Source organism: Pinus tabuliformis, chromosome X (genome assembly GCF_031772625.1).
Source record: "Pinus tabuliformis cultivar Carrire ecotype Pingquan chromosome X, CPIR1, whole genome shotgun sequence".
NCBI classification, from domain to species: domain Eukaryota; kingdom Viridiplantae; phylum Streptophyta; class Pinopsida; order Pinales; family Pinaceae; genus Pinus; species Pinus tabuliformis.
The window spans coordinates 545,387,127-545,411,851 of record NC_142308.1 but is presented as its reverse complement, the minus strand read 5'-3'; the positions used below and the strand labels follow the sequence as shown (position 1 = coordinate 545,411,851).

Genomic DNA, 24,725 nt, shown 5'->3' with positions numbered 1-24,725 from the left:
TCCTTCGTCTTTATGGTACTATTCTTCACTTGTGGCTTTGATGTATTCTCTTGGTTCACTCCTCCTTGGATTTTTCCTTTGTTTTTTTCAATTTGGAGGTGCCTTTTCCCTTCTTCATATTCTCAAATCCAAAGTCTCGCTTCTTCTATTTAATTTTTTTCTCGATCTTGACAACATATCATTACATTATGCCAATCGAGGAGATATCTAGGAACTTCATTTGTTCCTGGATGTATTTGTGAAAAAAACCATGGTACTTGAGTACTAGATGTCACTCAGAATACTTGATACCCAACTTTGTGTGTAGGTTATGAAAAATATTCATGAACTTTGGCATGTTTTGGTCCCTTTCCTACTATAGTGTGGTCTATTTTGTGTACTTATCTTCATAGCTCGCAACAGGGTAGTATTTTTCCTTAATGGCATCTGGAAAAGAACTCCAAGAGGGTGTGGCTGAGAGTAGTGAGGGTTCCTTATCATCCCTCTATTCGCAGTAAGTTTCTCACTAGTCCTTGACATGGGGGGCAACTTTGAGGAGTGCAAAAGTAATATTTTCCCTATTGGAAAAATTATGGATAGAAAAATATCCTTCTAGAAACTTTAACCATCTATCTAAAGCATCTGCATCTATCTCACTTTTAAATATAGGAATTTCAAAGTTAACTTGTACCTTAAAGGGGGTGGTTCCTCTTAAATGACTAATGGATTAAGATGCTCCCCCCACTGATACCTGTCGAAGGATCTGGGAAAAATTATCCATCATCTCGTTCTTTTGTCGCTTGAGGTCCTCTACGAGCAACAATTTGAAAGGATCTCTGGCTCCCTCCTATTTATTTTATTCTATTATGGGAGGTCGTAAGGATCAGGTGAGGTCGGCCTTGTAAGGTTTCAGCCAGTTCAAGTCCCAACTCCTTATACCTTGACCTCATTCCAGACATGCACAGAAAAATAGAGAAAGAGAAGATTGTTCTAATACCACTGATCTAGGTTTATGAAGGAAAGAAATTAAATATAGATTTAAACAAAAACATGTACATATAGCAAAATATAATTTCAACTAATAAATAACAATTGTTTAAAATTGTTTACATGAAGAGAGGAAACAAACTAGCTTGGGTGATGATAGCTTATCTCTGAGAAGAGATGTGATCGGTACATGCCTTCTGATAGAAGTTACAATGAGGCTCTCGGGCCTTTTTATCATCAAGAAACAATGGAAAACCATAAACATCCAAAAACCTAACCCTAGGAGATGAAGCACCAAAATATTTTGGTCCCCACCAGGGTTAGCTAGAATGTCAACTTCCCGGGGTTGTAACTTTGGCATCGATCATTGTTTTCCACATACAATATCTCGTTAGAAAGGTCTATCCAAAGATAAAATATTTTGACTACAAATAAATCCAAAGGACTTATGTTTTTCCATTTCCCCAAAAAAATCCATTTAAGGCCTCAAAACGGCTCTAGAAGTTTAGGAGCTAAAAAATGCCAAAAACGGAAAACTACCGAAATAGGAAAATGTGCTGGAAATTAGGAAACTAAAAGGAAATAGTGTTGGGGGTCTAAGTGGAATAGGTGGGTGGCCAACAATATCCACCTATATCATGGAAAATGTGGGCATGGTCAACACACATAGAAATAGGTATGTAAAGTGAGCCCAACAAGAGATGGGGAAGAAGAATGGTAAGTTATGCACAAGGAAAAGTGCGCAAAGACAAACTATCTAATGGTATCAAGTGAGAGATAACTCACAAAATTAGAACAATCAATAAAAAGAGGCAAGTGAACACAGAATGTGGAAATTAGCAATGGATGTGGATCTGTTGGGCATAAATAATTTTATCTAACCTGTATTTTGTGTTGGGCTAGCATTCCATGTGTTGGTTAAGGTCATAGTGAATGCATGTGATTCGATTGGCCAGGGAGAGAGATTTTAGTGGAGTTGAAACATTCAGTGCTAGCATTAGGGATGATAAACCATTGGGGTGCTAACTGGTACTAATAAACCACTTGATAGGCTGAGACACCCAGGTGCTAGTTGAAAGGAATGATAAACCACTTATGTGCTAGTATTCTAAGCTAATAAACCACCTAGTAGTGGGATATTTACTCCTGAAGTGCTAGCCAAGAGAACTAACTGATAAACCATCCTATAATATATTCACTTTCCTGTAACCAAATTGTACTCACCGAGCCTTAGATTAACTCTTGTGGTTTATTCCTAATGGGAGAAAGAGTCATTGTGGTGCTTACTGCTGGAGGTAGTTGAAAAAACACCTGTAAAGTGGACTCTTCTTTTTGATTATTTGGTTGACTAGTGTTGATGTGAAATTCCTTTCATCACTTCACTCTTCAAGCTATGAATCTAGATCGGGGGTGGTCAACTACAAGAAAGCATAGTAGTGCAGCTAGCCTATGGTTGGGTGGAGGGTTGAAGTCCCTCCCTTAGTTTCCAATCACTCAAGGATAATAAGATAAGTTTCTTAGTTGTATTCTTTGTATATATATGTTGCACTTGAATTATCAATATTGTTGTTCTGTAACAATGAGTGTATCAACACTATTAATGAAGGAATATACATTCTTTGTATTTTGAATGAGATTTTTATGTAATTATTCTCATGATATGTGGGATTTGCAGATCCCTATAGTTGTTGATATAATTCTTGATTGCATAGCTACTTGCATGATAATTGATGATTTTTTAAGAATCTAGTTAAACTTCTCTAGTGTGTGAAACTCCATGGTTGAATGATATAACCATTAAAGGATATTTATCTTTGAGAATTAAAGAGTTTTTTTGTTTAAATTATGGTATACGTCATGCTAAGAATTATCATATATTTATGTTGTGCATGGGTAATTGTTGTTTTCTTTACTCATGGAGCAATAAATCAAAAAATGCATTACACACACACACCAAGGGATTTGATGAAGATGTTCGAATCCATTCCTTGGAACGATCTAGTGTTGTTGTAAGTGAAACCACAGTGTGTTGTTATCCATGGATTGACTTATCTCAATGCCTGGTTAGTAGGCATATTTATGCTTTTTTTATTGTGTTTTTATCTATGTTTTATCACTTGGGTTAGTTGTGTTGGGTATAAGGGTGTATTCTTGTGATGGTGCATGTTTCGGGAAAAACCAGGCTCCTAGAAGAACCTTGGTCAAATCCCTAAAACACTTGAAGAAAGCCAAAACGTTTGTTCAGAGTTATTAAGGCAAAAAACAATTTTGTCTTTGGGTTAGGTTCAAGCTATATGGATATATTTGGGAGTCTATCTAGGGTGGGGTTTAGTTTGCATAACCCCATAAGGTCCGATGAGTGGGCCAAGCCAGATATCTGAGATGGTGCAAGCATTTTGGGCGTCGAATGTGTCTGGGAATCTAGACATCCGAGATCTCTACATTTGGTACACATCGTGGATAAGCCATATGGGGGAAAGGCTAGACAAGTGTAGTGGATTGGATTTAACACTGAAGGTATTCGGGGATATGAGGTTATAAAACTCTTACCATGTGAGAAATATTAGGAACACCATATTTCCCTATAAGCTAGATATAATCTAAAGTAATAACTTAACATGTGAAAAACCAAACTAATGGACCCAAGGGCCAATCAGTGTGAGATGTATCACGTGGACCTATCCTTAGCCACATTAGCATCCTTGTGTGATATGGAGCGACCTAAGTGAGGTGGAATCACCACGTGGCGGGTTCTTTCCTTTGTGGTAGGGATTAAAGGAATACATTTCAAATGAGCATATATTTTGATCCAAGTATCATATTGAGATAAAATTTATATTGTCGAAAAGCTCTTGATGAACCAAACGTAATGGTTTTATCCAAAATTAATTTTACCAGCTTTTGGAAAGCAGTAATTTTGTAACCCCATTTCCATAATGAGACCATGGAGGTTGGGTTATTGAAGGTAATGCATCACATTCATCCTAGAAGACCTCCAAGTGGGTGGGATAGAGAATTACATGGTAGTAGTAGAGTGAAGGTTCTGCATTGGATCTTAGAAGATAATATTTGGAGTTCTATTATAGTGTGGCAATAGAATGCCCAAGTTTAGCACTTGGACTTGATTTTTGTGTGAAAAATTGTGTTATTTATAGCCTTTTGACTATGGATTGCATGTTGTATCAAGGTGTTGAATTGATATGTTAATTATTTTCCAACAGTGATATTAATTTTAAATTTGGTGTTTCGAATTGCCTCACAATCATATTCTTATTACATATTGTGAAGGCAATGGTAAAAATTCTTTTATTTTTATTTTTATTATGTTTGTATGAAAGCACATAAGAAGACGCCAAATAACAACAAGAGAGTAAGAAGGAATGAACAACATAATGATGTAGTACAATGCAGATAGATCCCATCATGGTCATGAGGAATAATTAGTAGGAAAAAGGAGAGAGGAATACTTCCCTGATTGGATGTGTAGAAAATATGTGATAAGTTAACCTGATAATGCAATATATATCAAAGCAGAATACTATAACCTACTTCTACTATCAATTTGCAGAGGCTTAAAGATTGATCTTAACAATATAACTAGAAGAAGAAGAATCAATGGCACAATACACATGAAAATACTTTGGGGAAAGCCTTGGCTAAAAACCCCACACTATTGTTTTATCATACATGGTGGAAATAGATAGGAATTATACAAAGCCTTAGCTCTCACAGCTAGCCAATTCTCAGTATAATCCTCACAGATGCTCACAGGAAATCTTGGTTTCTCTCTTGCCTTCATCTCTACCCTCCAAGCTCCTATTTCCTTGCGTTGTTCCTTCTGGATGATTAGCCTATTACCAAGTGGAAAACAAAGCCTTCCAAACTGTGCAATCTTCAAGGATGAATCCTTGACTGCATTCATGATTTTTCTCCATGAGAAAACACATGCAACTGATAGTACACTGTCATTGAACATTAATCTCAACTAGGTCTTTCTTAGAATAGACATGCATGAGTTTCTGATGAGGGATCTTTAGTTAACTAGAGTAGCACTAGTTGAGTGCATTAATGCATCAACTGACTGTTAACTCACTATTAGTTCCTCAAACAGTTTGGAACTAATTTAACTGGACTTAACTCAGTAAACTGAGTTAACTAATTACAACTCAAATATAACTCATTCTTATCTCCTTAATTTAAGGGATAACTCTTACATGACTTCAAAAAGACTTCTAACTTGAATTTCTCCAACTAATTAATTTAAAATTAATTAATTAATTATTTCCAAGTAGCTGTTAATACTAAATTCGATTTTAATTCACAATTTAATTCAAGGACAAATTAAATTGGAATATTCTTGTTGCCATATTTCAACACTTCCTCTCAACAAGAGAGGGTTTATCTGCCACCCCGATCTTGTCTCTATGGAACTCGAATTTACACTTTGATAATGCATTTGTCAAAATGTCAGCATCTTGCTCCTCTGTCGAAATATACTACAGCAACATGATCCTCCTCGCTACACAGTCTCTGAGATGATGATACCAGATGTCGATGTGCTTGGACCTATCATGAAATGCTGGATTTTCAGAGATTTTGATACAACTCTGATTATCACAATAGATCACAGTTGGATCCATCCTCTGATCAAACAAACCAACTAGGATTTTCTGCATCTAGATGGCCTCACATGCTGCCTGACTTGCAGCCATGTATTCAGCCTCTGCCGAGATGAGTGCAACCGACCTATGTTTCCTGCTATACCAAGAAACTACCGCTGACCCAAGGTTGAAAATCCCTCCTGATGTGCTCTTCTGATCTGATGGACTCCTTACCCAATCTGCATCAGTGAAGCCCTGTAGCTTCACTCCCTCTATCCGTCTGTACCATAATCCATATTGAGATGTGCCTCTGAGGTATCTCAATACATGCTTTGCCGCCTTCCAAAACATCTTGGTAGGCTGAACCATCGCTTGAATTAGCTGGTTGACTGCATAGCACAAATCTGGTAGTGTGTTCATTAATTACATCAGTGAACCCACAAGCTACCTATACACAGTAGCCTCTACCACTTCTATTGAAGTAGCAACCTCCTTCCTCCAGTTACCTACTAGAGGAGTCTGCATGGGTTTGCACTTCTCCATGTGGAATCTCCTGAGTATCTCATTGGCATACTTGCCCTGAGACACAAACAACTCCCCATCCTTCTGCCACACTTCCATGCCAAGGAAGTAATGCATGAGACCCATGTCTTTCATCTTGAATTCTCTTGCAAGGTCCTCCTTGCAAGACATGATCAACTGATCATCACTAGTAAATATGAGATCATCAACATAAAGTACGATGATCAATAGCTTACCTTTCAACACGATGTGGTACAGGTTCGCATCCGCTTCACTCTTTGTGAAGCCCAACTCAGTGAAGTAGTTGTCCATCTTGGTGTACCAAGCACGAGGTGCTTGCTTCAACCTGTATAACGCTATCTTGAGTCGGCACACATGTGAATCACGATCGAAGGTATCAAAACCTTTTGGCTGCTCTATATACACCTCTTCCTAAATCTGGCCATTGAGTAATGTAGTCTTCACATCCATCTGATGGATCTTCCAACCCATCTGTGCTAATAGTGCTAACATAGATCTGATAGATGAGTACCTTGCGACAGGAGCAAAAGTCTCATCATAGTCAATCCCCTTTACCTATGAAAATACATGGGCAGTAAATCTTGCCTTATGCTTCTCCACGCTACCATCAACAGCTTTCTTACCTTGTAAAGTCAATGGGAATTCACAACTGACTTGTTCTCCAGTCTCGGAACCACATCCCAAACATTGTTACGAACTTTGGAGTCATACTCCTCCACCATGGCATCAACCCAAATCGGCTACCGCACTGCTTCCTCAAAGGAATATGGCTTGATCTCAACACATTCCCTAGAAAGGGCCATGTATCCAGTGTACCTCTCAGGTGACCTCCTTTGTCTGTGCTGAGAAGATGGTACTCCCACATTCTCTCTCGCATCCTCCAACAATCTGTCAACTTCTCTTGTGCGCTTCCATCCATCTCTGGAAGACTTTGCTTGAGTGGATGTCTCCACTCCTGGAACCTCTACATGCGGATGCTCCCCATCAGTCTGAGGCTCCTCCTCCTTAGGAACCAACAGTTCCTCCACAGCCTGTATTTGGAGCTCCCTCTCATGGGAAGTTCGCATGGCCTTCTACTCATAAAACTTGAGATCTTTACGAACCATTATCCTCCGACTGGTAGGCAAGTACACCTGATAGTTGTGAGGTGTATCAGTTTACCCCACAAATATCCCAAACTCTGTTGTTAGCTCAAGCTTCTTCTATGCATCCTTTGTCACATGGAAATATACCGATGAGCCAAAGATCCTAAAGTGACCCACATCTAGTCTCTTACTAGAGAAATATTCCTCTGGTGTCTTCATCCCAAGTATGCGATGTGGGCTTCTATTCTGCAAATAGACCATTGTGTTGCATGCCTCAGCCCACAAGTGAAGTGGTAGGCCTTGGTCATGCAGCATTGCCCGTGTTGCCCCTACAATAGTTATGTTCTTCCTCTTGGCCACCCCATTCTGTTGTGGGTTATGAGGTGCCGTCAAATCTTGTTTAATTCCTTCCACTGCACAGAAGTCCTTAAACTCTTGAGAGATATATTCTCCACCGTTTTTGCTTCTCAAGGCCTTGATCTTCTTCCTTGTCTCTTTCTCGATCAAAGCTTTGAACTCACAAAACTTTGTGAAGGTTTTGTCCTTCTTCTGCATGAAATAAATCCAGCATTTACGAGAATAGTCATCAATGAAAATCACATAATACCTTTGCTTCGTTGTGGATGTCGTTGAGAATGGTCCACACAAATTAGTATGAACTCTCTCTAATATAACCTTTGCTCGAATGTCTCGATCATGAAAGGAAGACTTGGTGTACTTTCCCAAGGTACAACCTTTACATGTGTCAACTTTCTCAAGTTTACCTTTGGGAAGTCCTGTAGATATTTGCTGCATTATCTTCAAAGACCCATGATGCAAATGGCCCAACCGCCTGTGCCATAACTCGCCAATGTATTGGCTTTGTACCAATTCTGCTTTCATACTCAATGCTGCACAATCATCTACCTCTAGTTTATAGAGATTCTTCAACCGAATCCCTATCCTCTTGGTTTGACCAGTGGCTATGTGTCATAGGAACACTTTTCCTTTACTGAAGAAAACATCGTAGCCTTTGTCCTCCAACATTGCGACCGATACCAAGTTCTTCTTCAGTCCAAGCACATACATCACATCTGTGAAGGTGATAGGAGCTCCATGCTCCCTCTGAAAAGCAATTGTGCCCACTCCTAAAACACTATACCTTCCATCGTCACCCATATCTATGCGCATCTTGAGGTATTTCTCCTCCAAGGCACTGAATAAATTTTTATCACTAGTCATGTGGAATGAGGCTCCACTGTCAAGATACCAGACACAACCCATCATCGATGACACCATGCATGCAATGAGGTAAAGTCCATTTCGAACTGAGAGGCTAATGCCTCACCTTCCAATCCTTCCAAGGATCCCTTCTTGGACTTCTTCGATGGACAATTAATCGCATAATGTCCCATCTTGTGACAATTAAAGCATCTTACTTTAGACATGTCACCATTCTTCCCTCCATGAGAAGAATTCGATTTGAAATGGGAAGCCTTCCCTTTCCCTTTCCTTTCCTTACTTGCTAAGGCCAGATTTTATTCATCATCATTCTTGGATGAAGAACCATCTCTTGTGCTCCTCCTAATCTCCTCATGCATAAGATCCGACCATAGTCATTCCAAATCCGGTAGTTTCTCCCTTCCATTCACAGAGTCTTGGTAGCTATTCCAACTCTTTCGAAGGCCAAGGAGATCAAGGCTCACCATATCATCATCAGCAGTAGTTATTCCCACACTGCCAAGCTCATCTCTGTAGGTGGTGAGCTTGTTCAGATATGTGGAAATAGTATCACCCTTCTCCATCTTGATTCTTCGAAGCTTATCCTTGAGCGCCAATTTCCTCTGGTCGCTACTATTCTGGTAGAGGTCCTTCAATGTCTTCCACGTTGAAAATGGAGTATCCTTCCCATGGAGACTCGAGACAATATGGTCTCAAACTCCCTCAACGATGATATGTCTCGCCATCGCCACACATTTCTTCCACTCAGCCAACTCTTGTGCATTAGTTGAAGCTGGCTTTGGGATTTCTTGATCAATGAATTCCTTCAAGCCATTGTCTTCTAATACAGCCTCCATTCTATCTTTCCACGCTTTGTAATTCAAGCTACCTTCCAAGGCATACTCGAGTCTCAAGCCATAGAATTCCATTGGCCAACCTTGAAGTATGATATGAATTCGATTTTCGCCTGCAACCCCAAACTTCAAACTTTGAATTATCTTCTCAGTATATTGTTCACAACTCTGAAACCATGTAGAAAATCTGTGATAGGTTAGCCCGATAATGAAATATAAATCAAAGCAATATACTATAACCTACTTCTACTATCAATTTGCGGAAGCTTAAAGATCGAGCTGAACAATATAAGTAGAAGAAGAAGAATCAGTGGCACAATACACATGAAAATACTTTAGGGAAAGCCTCAGCTAAAAACCCCACATTATTGTATTATCATACATGGTGGAAATACATAGGAATTATACAAAGCCTTAGCTCTCACAGCTAGCCAACTCTCAGTAAAATCCTCACAAATGCTCACAAGAAATCTCGACTTCTCTCATGCCTTCCTCTCCGCCCTTCAAGCTCCTATTTCCTTGCGTTAATCCTTCTGGATGATTAGCCTATTACCAAGTGGAAAACCAAGCCTTCCAAACTGCGCAATCCTCAAGGAGGAATCCTTGACTGCATGCATGAGTTTTCTTCGTGAGAAAACATATGCAACTGATAGTACATTGTCCTTGAACATTAATCTCAACTGGGTCTTTCTTAGAATAGACATGCATGAGTTTCTGATGAGGGAATCTTCAGTTAAGTGGAGTAGCACTAGTTGAATGCATTAATGCATCAATTGACTGTTAACTCACTATTAGTTCCTCAAACAGTTTGGAACTAATTTAGTTGGACTTAACTCGGTAAACTGAGTTAACTAATTACAACTCAAATATAACTCAATATTATCTCTTTAATTTAAGGGATGACTCTTGCATGACTTAAAAAAGACTTCTAACTTGAATTTCTCCAACTAATTAATTTAAAATTAATTAATTAATTATTTCCAAGTAGCTGTTAAGACTAAATTCGATTTTAATTCACAATTTAATTCAAGGACAAATTAAATTGGAATATTCTTGTTGCCATATTTCAACAGGATGGACGGTCATAGAATTCTAAGGTTTCAACTAAGAACCTACAAGGCTGACAATTAAAAGATTATGGATTTCAGAGATCTGTGGCTTGAATCTTTTGAATTCATGACCGGAGAATCCACAGTTTTAAGATTTTTGTACCAACGTTTCAAATCCCAAATGGGATCCATCATCAGGATATGAGAATGATGATGAGCAGAAGAGCAACAAAAAATTGATAAATAGTGATGAGGATAAAACAATTAGAATGACAAACTGTTGGCTGTCATAATTTTTATAATTTTAATTAATTATTAATTCGTTTAATTAATTTTATTAATTTCAATAATTTTATAATTTTATAATTTTAATTTTTATAATTTTAATTAATTTTATAATTAATTATTTTATAATTTTATAATTTTAATTTTTATAATTTTAATTAATTTTATTAATTTGATTTATTAATTTGTTTTATTAATTTAACTTTTTATTAATATTATACCTAGAATTAAATGAAAATAACACTAACTCTAATAAGAAAATAACTTATACCTAGAACTAAAAGAAATTAAAATTAACTCTAAAATGAAATTAATTAATAAATTGTTTTATTAATATTATATGAAAAAATTATTAATTTGAATTAATATTAAATTGTTTTATTAATTTTGTTTTATTTAATTTAATATGATATAATAATATTAGTTAGTTTTATTAATATTATACCTAGAACTAAATGAAAATATCATTATACCTGGAACTAAATTTAAAATTAATAATTAGCTTTATTAATATTATACCTAGAACTAAATATAATATGATATAATATTATTAATTAGCTTTTCTAGAACTAAATGAAAATAACATTAACTTTAATATGATTAAAACTAAAATGAAATTAGTTTTAATTAATATTAATTCCTAAAAAAAAAAAATTAAATTATTATTATTAATATAAATTATATTATATTAACTATTATAAATAATTAATATTTATAATAAATTAATATAATGATTAATATATTACTTAATAGCAATAATGAAAATAATAAATCCTAGAATTTAATGGAAAATCTATACCTAGACCTAAATGAAAACAAAGACTGAAGACACCAGAAAGGAGAGGGGTAACTTACCTGTTGAGGCCTTAACCAGGGGATGCACTTGTGATTTTTATTTCCTTGATCAAGGGAAGCCAGCTCCCGCTAATCTCCACGCCATTATCTCTGTTCAGATTATGAGGATGTTTGATAATTTCAAGCGCTTCTCTGATCTTTCGTCTCTGATGCTGCTCTTCTCTGGCGATAATTGATGCGCTTTCTAGACAGATATGGCGATAATTAGATCTGATCCAACTGATCAAGCCCTCCTTAGGTGATTTGGATCCTATTGTTTCCCCTTCCTCGGACCCAACACACTAGAGTATTACACTCCTCACTGAGATGTCTCTCCAAAAATTTTGTTATTGTATCATGTGTCTTCCTTTCCCCTTAACCTTGCTTATATAAATTTTCATTGACCTAAATCCATAACCTTAATCTCCAAAGTGGTTGATGGAAAATATTAGATCCCGCCTCATTTGAGATCATGGGTTGATATTAAAACATTTCCACTAAAGTAAAAACTTTACTTTTTCCCATGTTTATTTATATATGCTAACACAATAATTATGAGCTTTTCATAAGCTAGAATTAGGATACTTTACAAATGCAACTTGGTCACATTAGTGTAAGTGTTTAAGGAGACTTTGGATGACTTATGCACACCCAAACACTTAGTCTTATGTGGAATTACATGCCCAAGATACAAACATCAACACTCCCTCTTAGTGAGGGATGTATTTCTAGCCCTTGGAACTAATTTCAATCCTAGAACTACGTCCACTACCATGATTGTTCCCTATGAACTAGAAGCCTTCTGTACCATTTGGTTTGGAAACATCCACAAAGTGGTGCTCTCCTTGGCCTAGTTCCTAGAAACCTCCTCCTCCAGAAAATCATATATGGTCATCTCATACTAAGAGACCTTCTTGATAGATTTAGAGGAATTTTCTTAATACTCCTCCGAGTCACTTGAACTTGAAGGGTAACTCCCTCTAAACTATTCATACTTTCAAGCATCTCACTTGTTATCCTCTATCGCTACTCTTCTCTTTCCATCACTCAAACAGGTTGGCCCTTTAGCCTATACAAATTTCTCTCTCTAAGTCCAATGACATATCCCTAATCAAAGATAGATACCCTAGGTTGATTACTAATTTATTATCCTGGAATGATATACATAACCCCTTATTCTCCATCATAGGTACCAAGAGTAGACTCCACCTTAGTTATAGCACCCATAACATAGAATTCACTTACATCATGCCTCCTAAATCAAGTTGAAATACCACTATTCAAACCCCTTTAACTGCATGCTTGGCATCATCACCAAAATCCACATTCAATTCTAATCCCACTCAGTCATACTATCAAATATTTACCATGCTCTTGGCATATGTCTTGTGGATCCACTTTCTAGCAACTACATACCCACTATTAGTGTACCTAAGGTAAGGTAGTAAATAAGTGTGAACTCAGTTTCAAATTTTCTGGAAAACTCCACCTAATCTTCTATTGATGTAACTACAATTAACTACGTACCTTTTCTCCACATCTTCCTCTCTAGAAACTGTGAAGCATAGTGTCATGTCTTATGATAGGAAAAAAAATTGATCTTAGTTAAGTCATTTTTATTTGGTTGTGAGGTTGAATCCACACCCTTGTTGCTTGAACCTTTACTCTTTGTTTCATGACTAGAAAGAGTTAGATTCTCATAATCCATACTCTTCTTCTTTCCTCCAAATAATGATTTCTCCCTGATCTCTTTGTAAGTGAAGTCATCCCATGGTCCATTCCAATTTGGTATCTTTTCTTGTTCTAGAAAACCTGTCACAAAGGTATCCCAAGGTTTTGATAAATTGCATAGGGCTATCCTTACAAGCTCTTCATTGGACACAACCACTGCAACAACTCCAAGCTCAACTTTAATTTGTTGAATGCTAGTGAGGTATGATGCCACTATGTCTAGTTCGTTCATCTCAGTGTTCCTGAGCTTTTCCATCAACACCATTTTCCAATTATAATTATCACTATGATATACATTCATTAGAGTGGTACACATCATGGGGACTATTCTTCCATGATATGTGAGGGATCACACGATCTCTCACCCCATCCATGAAGATACAACTTTCTTTCACGTCTTTCAATTTGCGCACTACTAGAGTTGTAGCTTCTGAAGAAGTTGTAGTTTGGGTGTTAAAAATATCCCATAGGTCATTCTCCATGAGAACCAACTCTATGATCTCCTTTGATGGACTGAAATTGTAAGCACCATCCAACCTATCCTCAAACCTCAAACTAGTTGTTTCCATCTATGAATTGAAAAATCAACTAAGAAATTATAGTTTGGTCATGTTGGATGGCATCGACTAACATCCTGTTGTGTCCTTTGGCCCACGTTACTCCAAGCTCCTATGTCCTCCTTCATCCAACCCAATAATCTTCTCTGCCTCCTCCCCAATCATCCACCTACTATCATTTCCTTCTCTGACCCATGAATATCTTAATTCGATGACTCCCTCTCTTTACAATAATTTTATCCTTCAATAGAAATGATGACTTATTTAGCCAACATCATCATTTATCGGCAACCTTCTACAATTCTAACCCCTGACCTATTTACTAACTTGATGGTGTTGTGTCTACTATGTTTGTCAACTACCCTCACCACAAGCCTAATCCATGTGCATTTTCTGCAATAAAATATTCATCATAATTCTACAGTAGATCCCTATAGCCCAGTTGAACCCTATTTCCATGTCTCTTTGTCTCTCTGTCTCTTGGCTCTTCATGGCCAACAACTATCCCTTTCTCTATTTTCTCACAATAGGTTCTTACGATGGTGGTTGTGGTTAGCCTTGCCCACTCTAGCCCTATCGACCGCTTCACTATCTTAGCTTGGCCTTCGATCCTACTTAGATCCACTAACTTCTCAGCCTTCACTTGTTTCCCCCTTCTTGCTTGTGCTTCCTTCCACCAACCTATTCCCTCTATTGTAGGTTTGTTGTTGTTCAGAATTTATTAATAGCTCACTTCTGCACACATGGCTTGTTTGGTGGGCTATTAGTAGGGTGGGTATAATAGCCCATTTAAGGCTATCATCCACCCCAATAAATTACCCTCTATTTATTTATTTATTTTTTTTTTAAACTTAAAAAAAAAACCCTAAAAAAGTTTCAACTTAGCCCTGATGTTTTTTCATACCACTATACAAATTCCTATCATCCTTTTAAAAAAAAATCACTCCATATGATCATGGTTGATTCTAGCCCTGATAATCTTTGACAAACTTGGCACCTTAAGACTGTTTCTCAAATTTTACTGCTCATACACTGTTAGGGTCGGTAGTTTTCATTTGTCGGATGTCTTCGAATTTTTTAATTTTCAGTTTGAATAAGTCGAACTTATAGTCACTATCATTGACATAAGTTCAAAAGCCATTGTCCGACATCGCCATGAGTTTAGTCATCAAGTGTTCTAGTCAAAGAATGAAGCAATATTGAGTCATTAGGAGTCATGGTTACATATTTCTGAACAGTCAAGTCATGAGTTATGTGTCAGTTATGTGTATGTCTGAAAGTTTCTCTTAAAATAATTGCAATCAATTTATGTTGCTCAAAGAAAATGGTCCTTTAAGAATATCCTATTTCTTATTTCCCCTTTAATCTACCCTTGTTTCCCTAGTTTCATAACCTAAACCTTCCATTATTCATTTATAAATCCCTTTTCCTATTACCTATTCATTACTCATATAACTTTCATTTTCCCATCCTATAGTAAACCTATCTCATCAAAATACCATGATTACACACTATACATGACATAACCCATATATTCCCCACTATCCAAGAACGCATGCTCCCTAATGTTCTAATGATTCCCATGCACAAATTATCATATCATCCTAAATGGAGCACCTCATGACATTGTGCTACATGGCAAATTAAGTGCTAATTCAAATCAAACAAGTGACCACCATATCTCTTGGACAGTGTATGAATAGCTGATTTCGAGTTGTTAATTATCATGGTTAAAGAACAGGGATTGATCTGCAGCTAAGCCAGCGATTGAGGACAGAGTACAACTATCACAGGGTCGTTTGTTGCGCACTGGTGCTACGCAGTCATCACTGCACACAACACTACGCGGTTGCCGCGCAACATCCTTCCAAAGCCACACAACCTTGACACAACTTGATTCTCACTTTTCTGCTAATCCGGAGCCCACCAGTCAGAGGAGCTAGTGTGAATGTTGTAAGTGTGGTTGCTAAGTATGCAGTTCTAGCAAGAGTGTTGCTACCCTTTTTATTTCAGTGCAGTCAAAGTGTTTAGGAGGATCATCGAGAAGTTTCTTTATTTCGCTTCAGCTCTTTAACAGAGAGTATAGGTGATTTTTTTAGGAAAGAGCTAACCAGCCATATATTGAGTATTTAATGCCCTCAGAGCAGCACGCGACTTAACGGGATAACACGGGAACGGACAAATTCGACATTAAATCCGGGAACTTGTACCACACGTTTTGAATGTTTCACGGAAATGTCTTCGAATGGAGATGAGGAGGTAGCTATTATTTCCTTTGAAATTTTTGATGAGCTGGTAGAGTCGCCAACACCCGTTATTGGTTCATCTATACAGCCTATTGTTTAGTTTTCTCTTGAAGTCTTCTCAAGCAAGGATTTAGAAGTAAATACCTGTCATTAGAAGCTAACAGAGATGACGACGATGACCTTTTGGCGGATCGTGCTGTTGCAGAAGTTCTAGATACAATGGCTATGAGCCTGCCAATGAAGCATGTTTTCCCACCTGCTCTTGAATTTTCTATATCAAATTTTCAAAATGCAAATCCAAAATACCGTGAATCTTTTGGCATGTCCTTAGGAGTCATATCAGAGGGCTGCTTTGAGCTAATGAAGAATAAGTTGGAAAGGATTTTAATTATTGTCTTGCAATCCCTAAAGGATCCAGACCAGATTGTACGTGGTGCAACATCTTTCTTATTGGGAAAGTTTTAAGAGAATTTAGAGCCTGAAATTGTGGCAAATTATGAAATTGTTCTTCCTTGTATTTTGGATGTTCTTGGGGATGTGTTGGCGGAAGTGCAGGAAAAATCATACTATGAATTGGTTGCATTATGTGAGCATATGGGAGAAGAGATCCTTCCTTATCTTGATCCTCTCATGGGAAAGTTTCTTCAAGGATTGCATAGCAATCGTCATGAATTACAAGAGACATGCAAGCCTGCAAATGGATTTGATGTTGCTGCTGTAGAATTAGCTTTCATTCCATATGTCGAGGGTGTTCTAGAATTGATGAAGATTTTCATGGTACTTAGAAGGATGAAGATCTTCGTGCACGGGCAAGAGCTACTGAGCTTGTAGGAATAATTGCAATGGTTGTTGGACGGCCAAGAATTGAGCCAATATTACCTCCTTTCATTGAAGCTGTTATTTCTGGCTTTGCTTTGGATTTCAGTGAGCTTCGGGAATATACTCATGGTTTCTATAGTAACATAGCATAGGTTATGGGCGAAGGATTTACACAGTACCTTCCTCGTGTTGTTCCTTTGGCATTTTCTTCATGCAACCTTAACGATGGATCCACATTGGATATTCATGAGTATGATGGTGATGATGCCACAAATGAATTCGGTGGTGTATATTTTGATAAGAAAGCTCAAGATGATAGAAGAGTCTGCAACATCAGCGTTAGAACTGGGGTCTTTGATGAAAAAGAAACTCCTACTCAAGCTATTGGTTTGTTTGCGCTTCACATAAAGAGTGCATTTACGCCCTACTTTGAGGAGGCATTGAGGAGTTTAACAAAACATGTCGGTTATTTTCTCGAAGACGTTCGTCTCCAGGCTATTATTGCATTCCAACATTTACTAACAACAACCCGGGAGGCTTTTCGAAGTTCGAATCAACTGTCCCCTGAAACTAAGCATGTCCTTGACACAGCGATGGATCTCTATATCAGGGCAATGCATGAAGATGATGACAAGGAAGTAATTTCCCAAGTATGTATGTGCACAGTAGAGGTCATGAAATCATTTGGTTACAGTGCAATGGAACCTTATTTAATAGCTTTATCTGAAGAAACCTTAGATTTATTGCGTCAAGAAACTTGTTGTCAACAAACTGATGAGATAGGCAGTGATTTGGATGATGAAGACTCTGAACATGATGAAGTTTTAAAGGAGGTTGCCACGTGGAAGAGTGGTAGAATGTTTTGTTGTGTCACAAGCTTATTCATCGCCTAATCATCAACCAGGTGTCTTCTATTATGTGGAAAAGCATGCCAACATGGCATGCTACATAGCTATTGCGCAGCACAAATTTGGTAGCTGAGTCGTGTTTCCTATTTTTCTTTCTAAAGGCATGGTACGATGACAAGGGTAAGATTTTCATGGATTAGGATGGTGTTTAAGATAGGATATCATGATAATATCTAAGTTATTTTTTTGTTACTAAAAGAAAAAACTGAAGATGTGTTTAAGAACTTGCTACTTTTATGATCATTTCAACCTATCTCATGGATAACACATTCGTTGTATCTAGTCATGGGATTTTTGAAGATGTAAGGTTATTTAATGCCAAATTATACAAGCTAGAAAGGGTTGGATGTTATTGTGAATTGTTTCAGATATATTTGTGCACTGTGATCTTTATTAATAATAATATTTAATGTTGAGTTATTCCAGTGATCATTGCAGAGATACTTGCGGTATTATGCTTCGAATTTGTTTCTCTCTTGTGTATTTGTTACCTTATTTAATTTCTTCCTCAGTCTTCTTTAAGGGTATAATGGAACAACTATATTAGAATTCATCATGCATGCTCTAGTTTAGTTGTGTCTTAATGTTTCAGATGCAAATGAAATGTGTTATGCCTTTAAATCTTTTGTTTTCCCTCTTAATACTCACCCATTGAAATGTAGTAACAAAAATCTCATTTGTTTTGTCATGTGTGGATGAGTGTTTTATATGTTCATTTCCCACTGTACTACAATTGTTTTCCTATTTGAAGTATGTGCTAGACAGGCCTCTGTGCATGTAATTGGTTGGTATATGCATAGGTATGATGAGCTAGTAATTTTATGATCACATGCATCAATATTCCAGAATCCTTCACCAATTTCCAATAAACTTTAAAAATTCTTTTCAGATCTGGTCTCTGTCAAAATATGTGCTTCAAAGTCTCTAATTTTTAGGCTTTTCATGTGAGGGAGCCCCCTCCGGCTACAGTTTCTAGAGAAAAGTGGATTGTGGTTACCTCTGTGGCCCTTTCCTCAGCTTAAATGGATTCATAGAATGCTAACATAGTGGCGCTGTTGTCGGGACCGAAGGTTTCATTTTCCCCAAAAAAATTATCAAAGTTGCAAATCTGGTTGTTGACTGTGAACACCAAATAGACACAGAAAGGCTGAACCATTCACCTATCGACTCTGAAATTCAAATAATCGAGAAGATCAAACGTTCACAATGACTTCATTGGTTAAAGGTCAGTTCTCAAAATGGGTTCTGTAAGAACAAATGCCAGGTATGCTCCTATGGATAGATCTCGTATTCCTGGTTTTCTAAATCCTATGCCTCCTATTAATTGGTCAACCTATCTCCCAATATTCAGAGATGGAAAGGGAGAAGATGTTGCTTTGCATTTAATTAAATTCCACATGCATGTACGTAGACTTGAAGTTAATTTTCATGAGGATTCATTGATGAAAATGTTTATGGAAACCTTAGAGGATAAAGCCAGATCATGGTATGAAGGTTTTCCAATTGCAAGTATTTGTTCTCTGATGGATTTCTATTCAGCATTTTGTACAAATTTTAAACAAACTTATCCTTCTATAGTGTTGATAGAAAGATTTTGTGGAAAATTAGATGATATGTTTCAGCTCATGAGAATTGACATCTATGATCAAGATGTAATGACTGATGAAATTGAAGAAGCCTTGCTTGAGTTTTCTTTTCCTCAGGAAGAAACAAAAGAAGTTTGTTGCCTGGATATTCAGGTAGACTACCAACATGTAACACTTTTTGCAGTTGCAGATGAAACTGATCAGCTAGAGGTTAATGAAGAAATTCAGCAGACTGAGTCAGATCAAGAAGAGGAGAGCAGTGAAAATGAAGGGGTTGTTCTAAAGCCTCTTGCACAGGAAGATTTTGTTCAGGAAGATATGCCTCCAAGTTCTGAAAATGAAGAGTTTGTTGAAGAAGAGCAAGTTGAACTAGATGAATACATTAGCATTGTGGATCACGTGGTTGCCTCAGTTGAAGAGAGAAAGATTGATGAACATAGTTCTCATGTGAAGGTAACCAGTGATGTTTTTGAAGATCTTTTTGCTGACCTCTTGGAATCATTGAAAGAAGAGGTTTGTCTTCCCATGTCCAGTTTGTTGTAGGATCTATGGAAAGTTGTGTTATTTATGGATTATGGTTCTCAACATCAGTTAAATTATGATTTACCACTCTCTCTTCTATTCTTCTTGCTCAAGGGAATTGTGAGCGACATTCATTGAAGTACCCATTTGCTTCACTGGTTACATTGGAGAGAGGATATCAGCTAATATGTATATTTCCAGCCGGTGTGGACAACTCTCATTAAATTTTGAAGCCTGAGGAGAAGGCCCTAAGACTTTAGGGATGTGTTGTGAAAATTTACTTATATCCTTTGAAGTTTTTTAGTCTGTACACTGTTCTTAAGAATAAGTGAAATATATAATTCAGTCAGTTGAGTAGGTTCAGTCAGTGAGTATACATTTTTCCGTGTCTTAATCATACTTTCAGTCATATTTTCAATTTATCATTTGATTTCGTTGCCCAAAGGACAGGCTACTAGTCCCCGTTTTTGTTCTTGGCACTTCGCTAAGAGGTTTCCATCCCCAACGGGGCCAATGTTAGGGTCAGTGGTTTTTATTTTGTCGAATGCCTTCAATTTTTTAAATTTTCAATTTGAATAAGTCAAACTTATATCAATGTCGTTGTCATAAGTTTGAATGTCACCGTACAACATCGCCATGAGTGTTTTCATCAAGTGGTCTAGTCAAAGAATGAAGTAGTATTGAGTCATTGGGATTCATGGTTACATATTTCTGAACAACGAAGTCATTGGGATTCATGGTTAAATGTCACCGTACAACATCGCCATGAGTGTTTTCATCAAGTGGTCTAGTCAAAGAATGAAGTAGTATTGAGTCATTGGGATTCATGGTTACATATTTCTGAACAACGATGTCATTGGGATTCATGGTTAAGTATGTGTCAGTTATGTGTCTGTCTGAAATTTTCTCTTGAAATCATTGCAGTTAGCAGTCAATTTCTATTGCTCAAGGAATATGGTCTTTTGAGAGTATCCTATTTCTTAATTCCCCCTTTAAGCTACCCTTATTTCCCTAATTTCATAACCTAAACCTTCCATTATTCATTCATAAATCCCTTTTCCTATTACTTATTCATTACCCATATAGCTTTCATTTTCCCCATCCTACCCTAAATCTATCCCCTCAAATACCATGATTACACACTACACATGACATAACACATATATTCCCCACTACCCAAGAATGCATGATCCCTAATGTTCTAATGATTCCCATCCAAAAACCACGAAAAATTAAGTGCTAATTCAAATCAAACAAGTGACCACCATATCTCTTGCACATGCTCTGCATTGTTGAGTTTGAGTTGTTAATTATCATGGTTAACGAACATGGATTGATTTGCAACTAAGCCAGTGATCGAGGATAGAGTACAGCTATCACAGGGTCGTTTGCTGCGCACTGGTGCTACGCAGTCATCGCTGCACACAGCGCTACACAGTCACTGCGTAGTATCCTTCCAAAGACACATAGCCTTGACACGGCTTGATTCTCACTTCTCTGCTAATCTGGAGCCCACTAGTCATAAGAGCTAGTGCGGATGTTGTAAGTGTGGTTTCTAAGTATGTAGTTCCAGCAGGAGAGTGGCCAGAGTTGTTGCCTTTTTTATTTCAATGCAGTCAAAGTGTTCAGGAGGATCATTGAGAAGTTGCTTTGATCCTCTTCAGCTCTTTAAGAGAGACTATAGGAGATTTCTTGAGACCACACTTCTCTACACTACAAACATTATTTCTAAAATGCCTACAAGATGAAAGATGCAATCTCGTTAGGATTGTAGTATTGAAGTTTTCCAGGTCGTTTGTGGAATACATTCAAACTGAGAATGAAGTGATGACGTTCCGAGAACGTGTACCACATATTTTGAATGTTTTAAAACGATGTCTTGCGAATGGATATGAGGAGGTAGCTATTATTTCCTTTGAAATTTTTGATGAGATGGTAGAGTGGCCAACGCTCGTTCTTGGTTCATCTATATAGCCTATTGTTTAGTTTTCTCTTGAAGTTTTCTCAAGCAAGGATTTAGAAGTAAATACCCATCATCAGAATCTCGCACAGATGAGGACGATAACCTTTCTGTGGATTGTGCTGCTGCAGAAGTTCTAGATACAATGGCTATGAGCCTGCCAAGGAAGCATATTTTCCCACCTGTTCTTGAATTTTCTATATCAAATTTTCAAAATGTAGATCCAAAATACCGTGAAGCTATCGTCATGTCCTTAAGAGTCATATCAGAGGAATGCTTTGAGGTAATGAAGAATAAGTTGGAAAGGATTTTAACTATTGTCTTGCAATCCCTAAAGGATCCATACCAGATTGTACATGGAGTAGCATCTTTCTCAATGGGGCAGTTTGCAGAGCATTTACAGCCTGAAATTGTGGCACATTATGAAATTGTTCTTCCTTGTATTCTGGATGCTCTTGGGGATGTGTCAGCGGAAGTGTAGGAAAAATCATACTGTGCATTGGTTTCATTCTGTGAGCTTATGAGAGCAGAGATCCTTCCTTATCTTGATCCTCTCATGGGAAAGTTGCTTGAAGGATTTCATGGCAATCGTTGTGAATTACAAGAGACATGCATGTCTACAATTGGATCTTCTACTGCCGCTGCAGAATTAGCTTTCATTCCATATGTCGAGGGTGTTCTAGAATTGATGAATATTTTCATGGTGTGCACAGGAAAGAGTTACTGAGCATGTAGGAATAATTGCAACGGTTGTTGCACGGCCAAGAATTGAGCCAATATTACCTCCTTTCATTAAATCTGCTATTGTTGGCTTTGCTTTGGATTTCAGTTTCAAGAATATACTCACGGTTTCTTTAGTAACATAGCAGAGGTTATGGGTGAAGGATTTACATAGTACCTTCCTCGTGTTTTTCCTTTGTCATTTTCTTCATGAAACCTTGATGATGGATCCGCAGTGGGTATTGATGAGTCTGATGGTGATGATGCCAAAAATGGATTGGGTGGTGTATTTTCTGATGAGGAAGATCAAGATGATAGAAGAGTCTGCAACATTAGTGTTAGAACTGGAGTCTTGGGTGAAAAATAAGCTACTACTCAATCTATTGGTTTGTTTGTGCTTCACACAAAGAGTGCATTTACGCCCTACTTTGAGGAGTCATTGAAGATTTTAACAAAACATGTCGGTTATTTTCATGAAGATGTTCGTCTCTAGGCTATTATTGCATTCCAGCATTTACTAACAGCAACTCGGGAGGCTTTTCCAAGTTCAAATCAACTGCCCCCTGAAACTAAGCATGTCCTTGACACAGTGATGGATCTTTATATCAGGGCTATGCATGAAAATGATGAAAAGGAAGTAGTTTCCCAAGGATGTATGTGCACAACAAAGGTCATGACATGATTTGGTTACATTGCAATGGAACCCTATTTAATAGCTTTATCTGAAGTAACCTTACAGTTATTGCGTCGGAAGAAGCTCGTTGTCAACAAACTGATGAGATAGACAATTATGTGGATGATGAAGATTGTGAACATGTTGAAGTTTTAATGGAATATGCCACGTGTCAAGGGAAGAGTGGTAGAATGTTTTTCTATGTCACAAGCTCATTCATCCCCTAATCATCAGCCAAGTGTCTTATTTTACGTGGGAAATCATGCCAACATGGCATGCTACACAGCTGCTGCGCAACACCGATTTGGTAGCTGACTATTGTTTCCTCTTTTGAATTCTAAAGGCATGGTACGATGACTAGGATAAGACTCTCATGGATTAGGATGGTGTTGAAGATAGGATAGCATGATAAGATCTAAGTTAGTTTTTGTTTTTTTCTACTAAAATAAAAAACTGAAGATATGTTTAAGAACTTGTTAATATTGTGATCATTTCGACCTATCTCATGAATAACACATTCGTTGTATATGTTCATGGGATTTCTGAAGATGTAAGGCTATTTAATGCTAAATGACACAAGCTAAAAAGGGTTGGATGTTATTTTGCACTGTTTCATAGATATTTGTGTTGAAAATAGCAACAAGAAATGATAAAAATAGAATCCAAATATTCCAATTTTAATTTTTCCTTGAATTAAAATTGTGAATTAAAATTGAATTTAGTCTCACGAGCTACTTGGAAATAATTGATTAATTCATGTTGGATTAATTAGTTGGAGAAATTCAAGTTAGAAGTATTTCTGAAGTCATGCAAGAGTTATCCCTTAAATTAAGAAGATAAGCCTTAATTAAGGAGATAAGATTGAGTTATATTTGAGTTGTAATTAATTAGCTCAGTTTACTGAGTTAAGTCCAGTTAAATTAGTTCCAAATTGTTTGAGGAACTAATTGTAAGTTATCAGTCAGTTGATGCATGCATGCACTCAACCAGTGTACTCCAGATAACTGAGGATTCCCTCATCAAAAACTCATGCATGTCTATTCTGAGAAAGACCCAGTTGAGCTAAATGTCAAGGATAGTGTACTATCAGTTGCATGTGTTTTCCTATAAACGAAACTCACGCATGGATTCAAGGGAAGGTTCCTTGAGGATTGCACAGTTCCGATAGTGTATTAGAGCAGTGTTCCACTGGGTGAAGGAGATCATCCCAGAGGAACTGCGCAAGGAAATAGGAGCTTGGAGGGCAGAGAGGAAGGCTTGTGAGAAGCTTTGATTTCCTGTGAACATTCAGGAGGATTGTACTGAGAGCTGGCTAGCTGTGAGAGCTAAGGATTTGTATAATTCCTATTTATTTCCACCTTGTATGATAATACAGATAGTGGGGTTTTTAGCTGAGGCTTTCCCCTGAGTATTTTATGTGTTTCATGTGCATTGATTCTTCTTCTTCTAGTTATATGTGTTCAGTTTGATCTTGCTCAATCTTTAAGCTTCCGCAAATTGCTTGATAGTAGAAGTAGGTTATAGTATTTTGCTTTAGTTATATTGCATTATTAAGTTAATCTACAGTCATATTTTCTAGATGGTCT

General features: G+C 37.3%; 2 pseudogenes; both read left to right on the top strand.

Moving 5' to 3' along the window:
* The window catches only part of LOC149141151 (putative importin subunit beta-4), a 36,020-nt pseudogene extending 18,357 nt beyond the window's left edge, over positions 1-17,663 (top strand).
* A 1,253-nt stretch (positions 17,664-18,916) lies between these two features.
* Positions 18,917-23,366, top strand: LOC149141150 (uncharacterized; annotated as a pseudogene).
* The last annotated feature ends 1,359 nt before the right edge of the window (positions 23,367-24,725 follow it).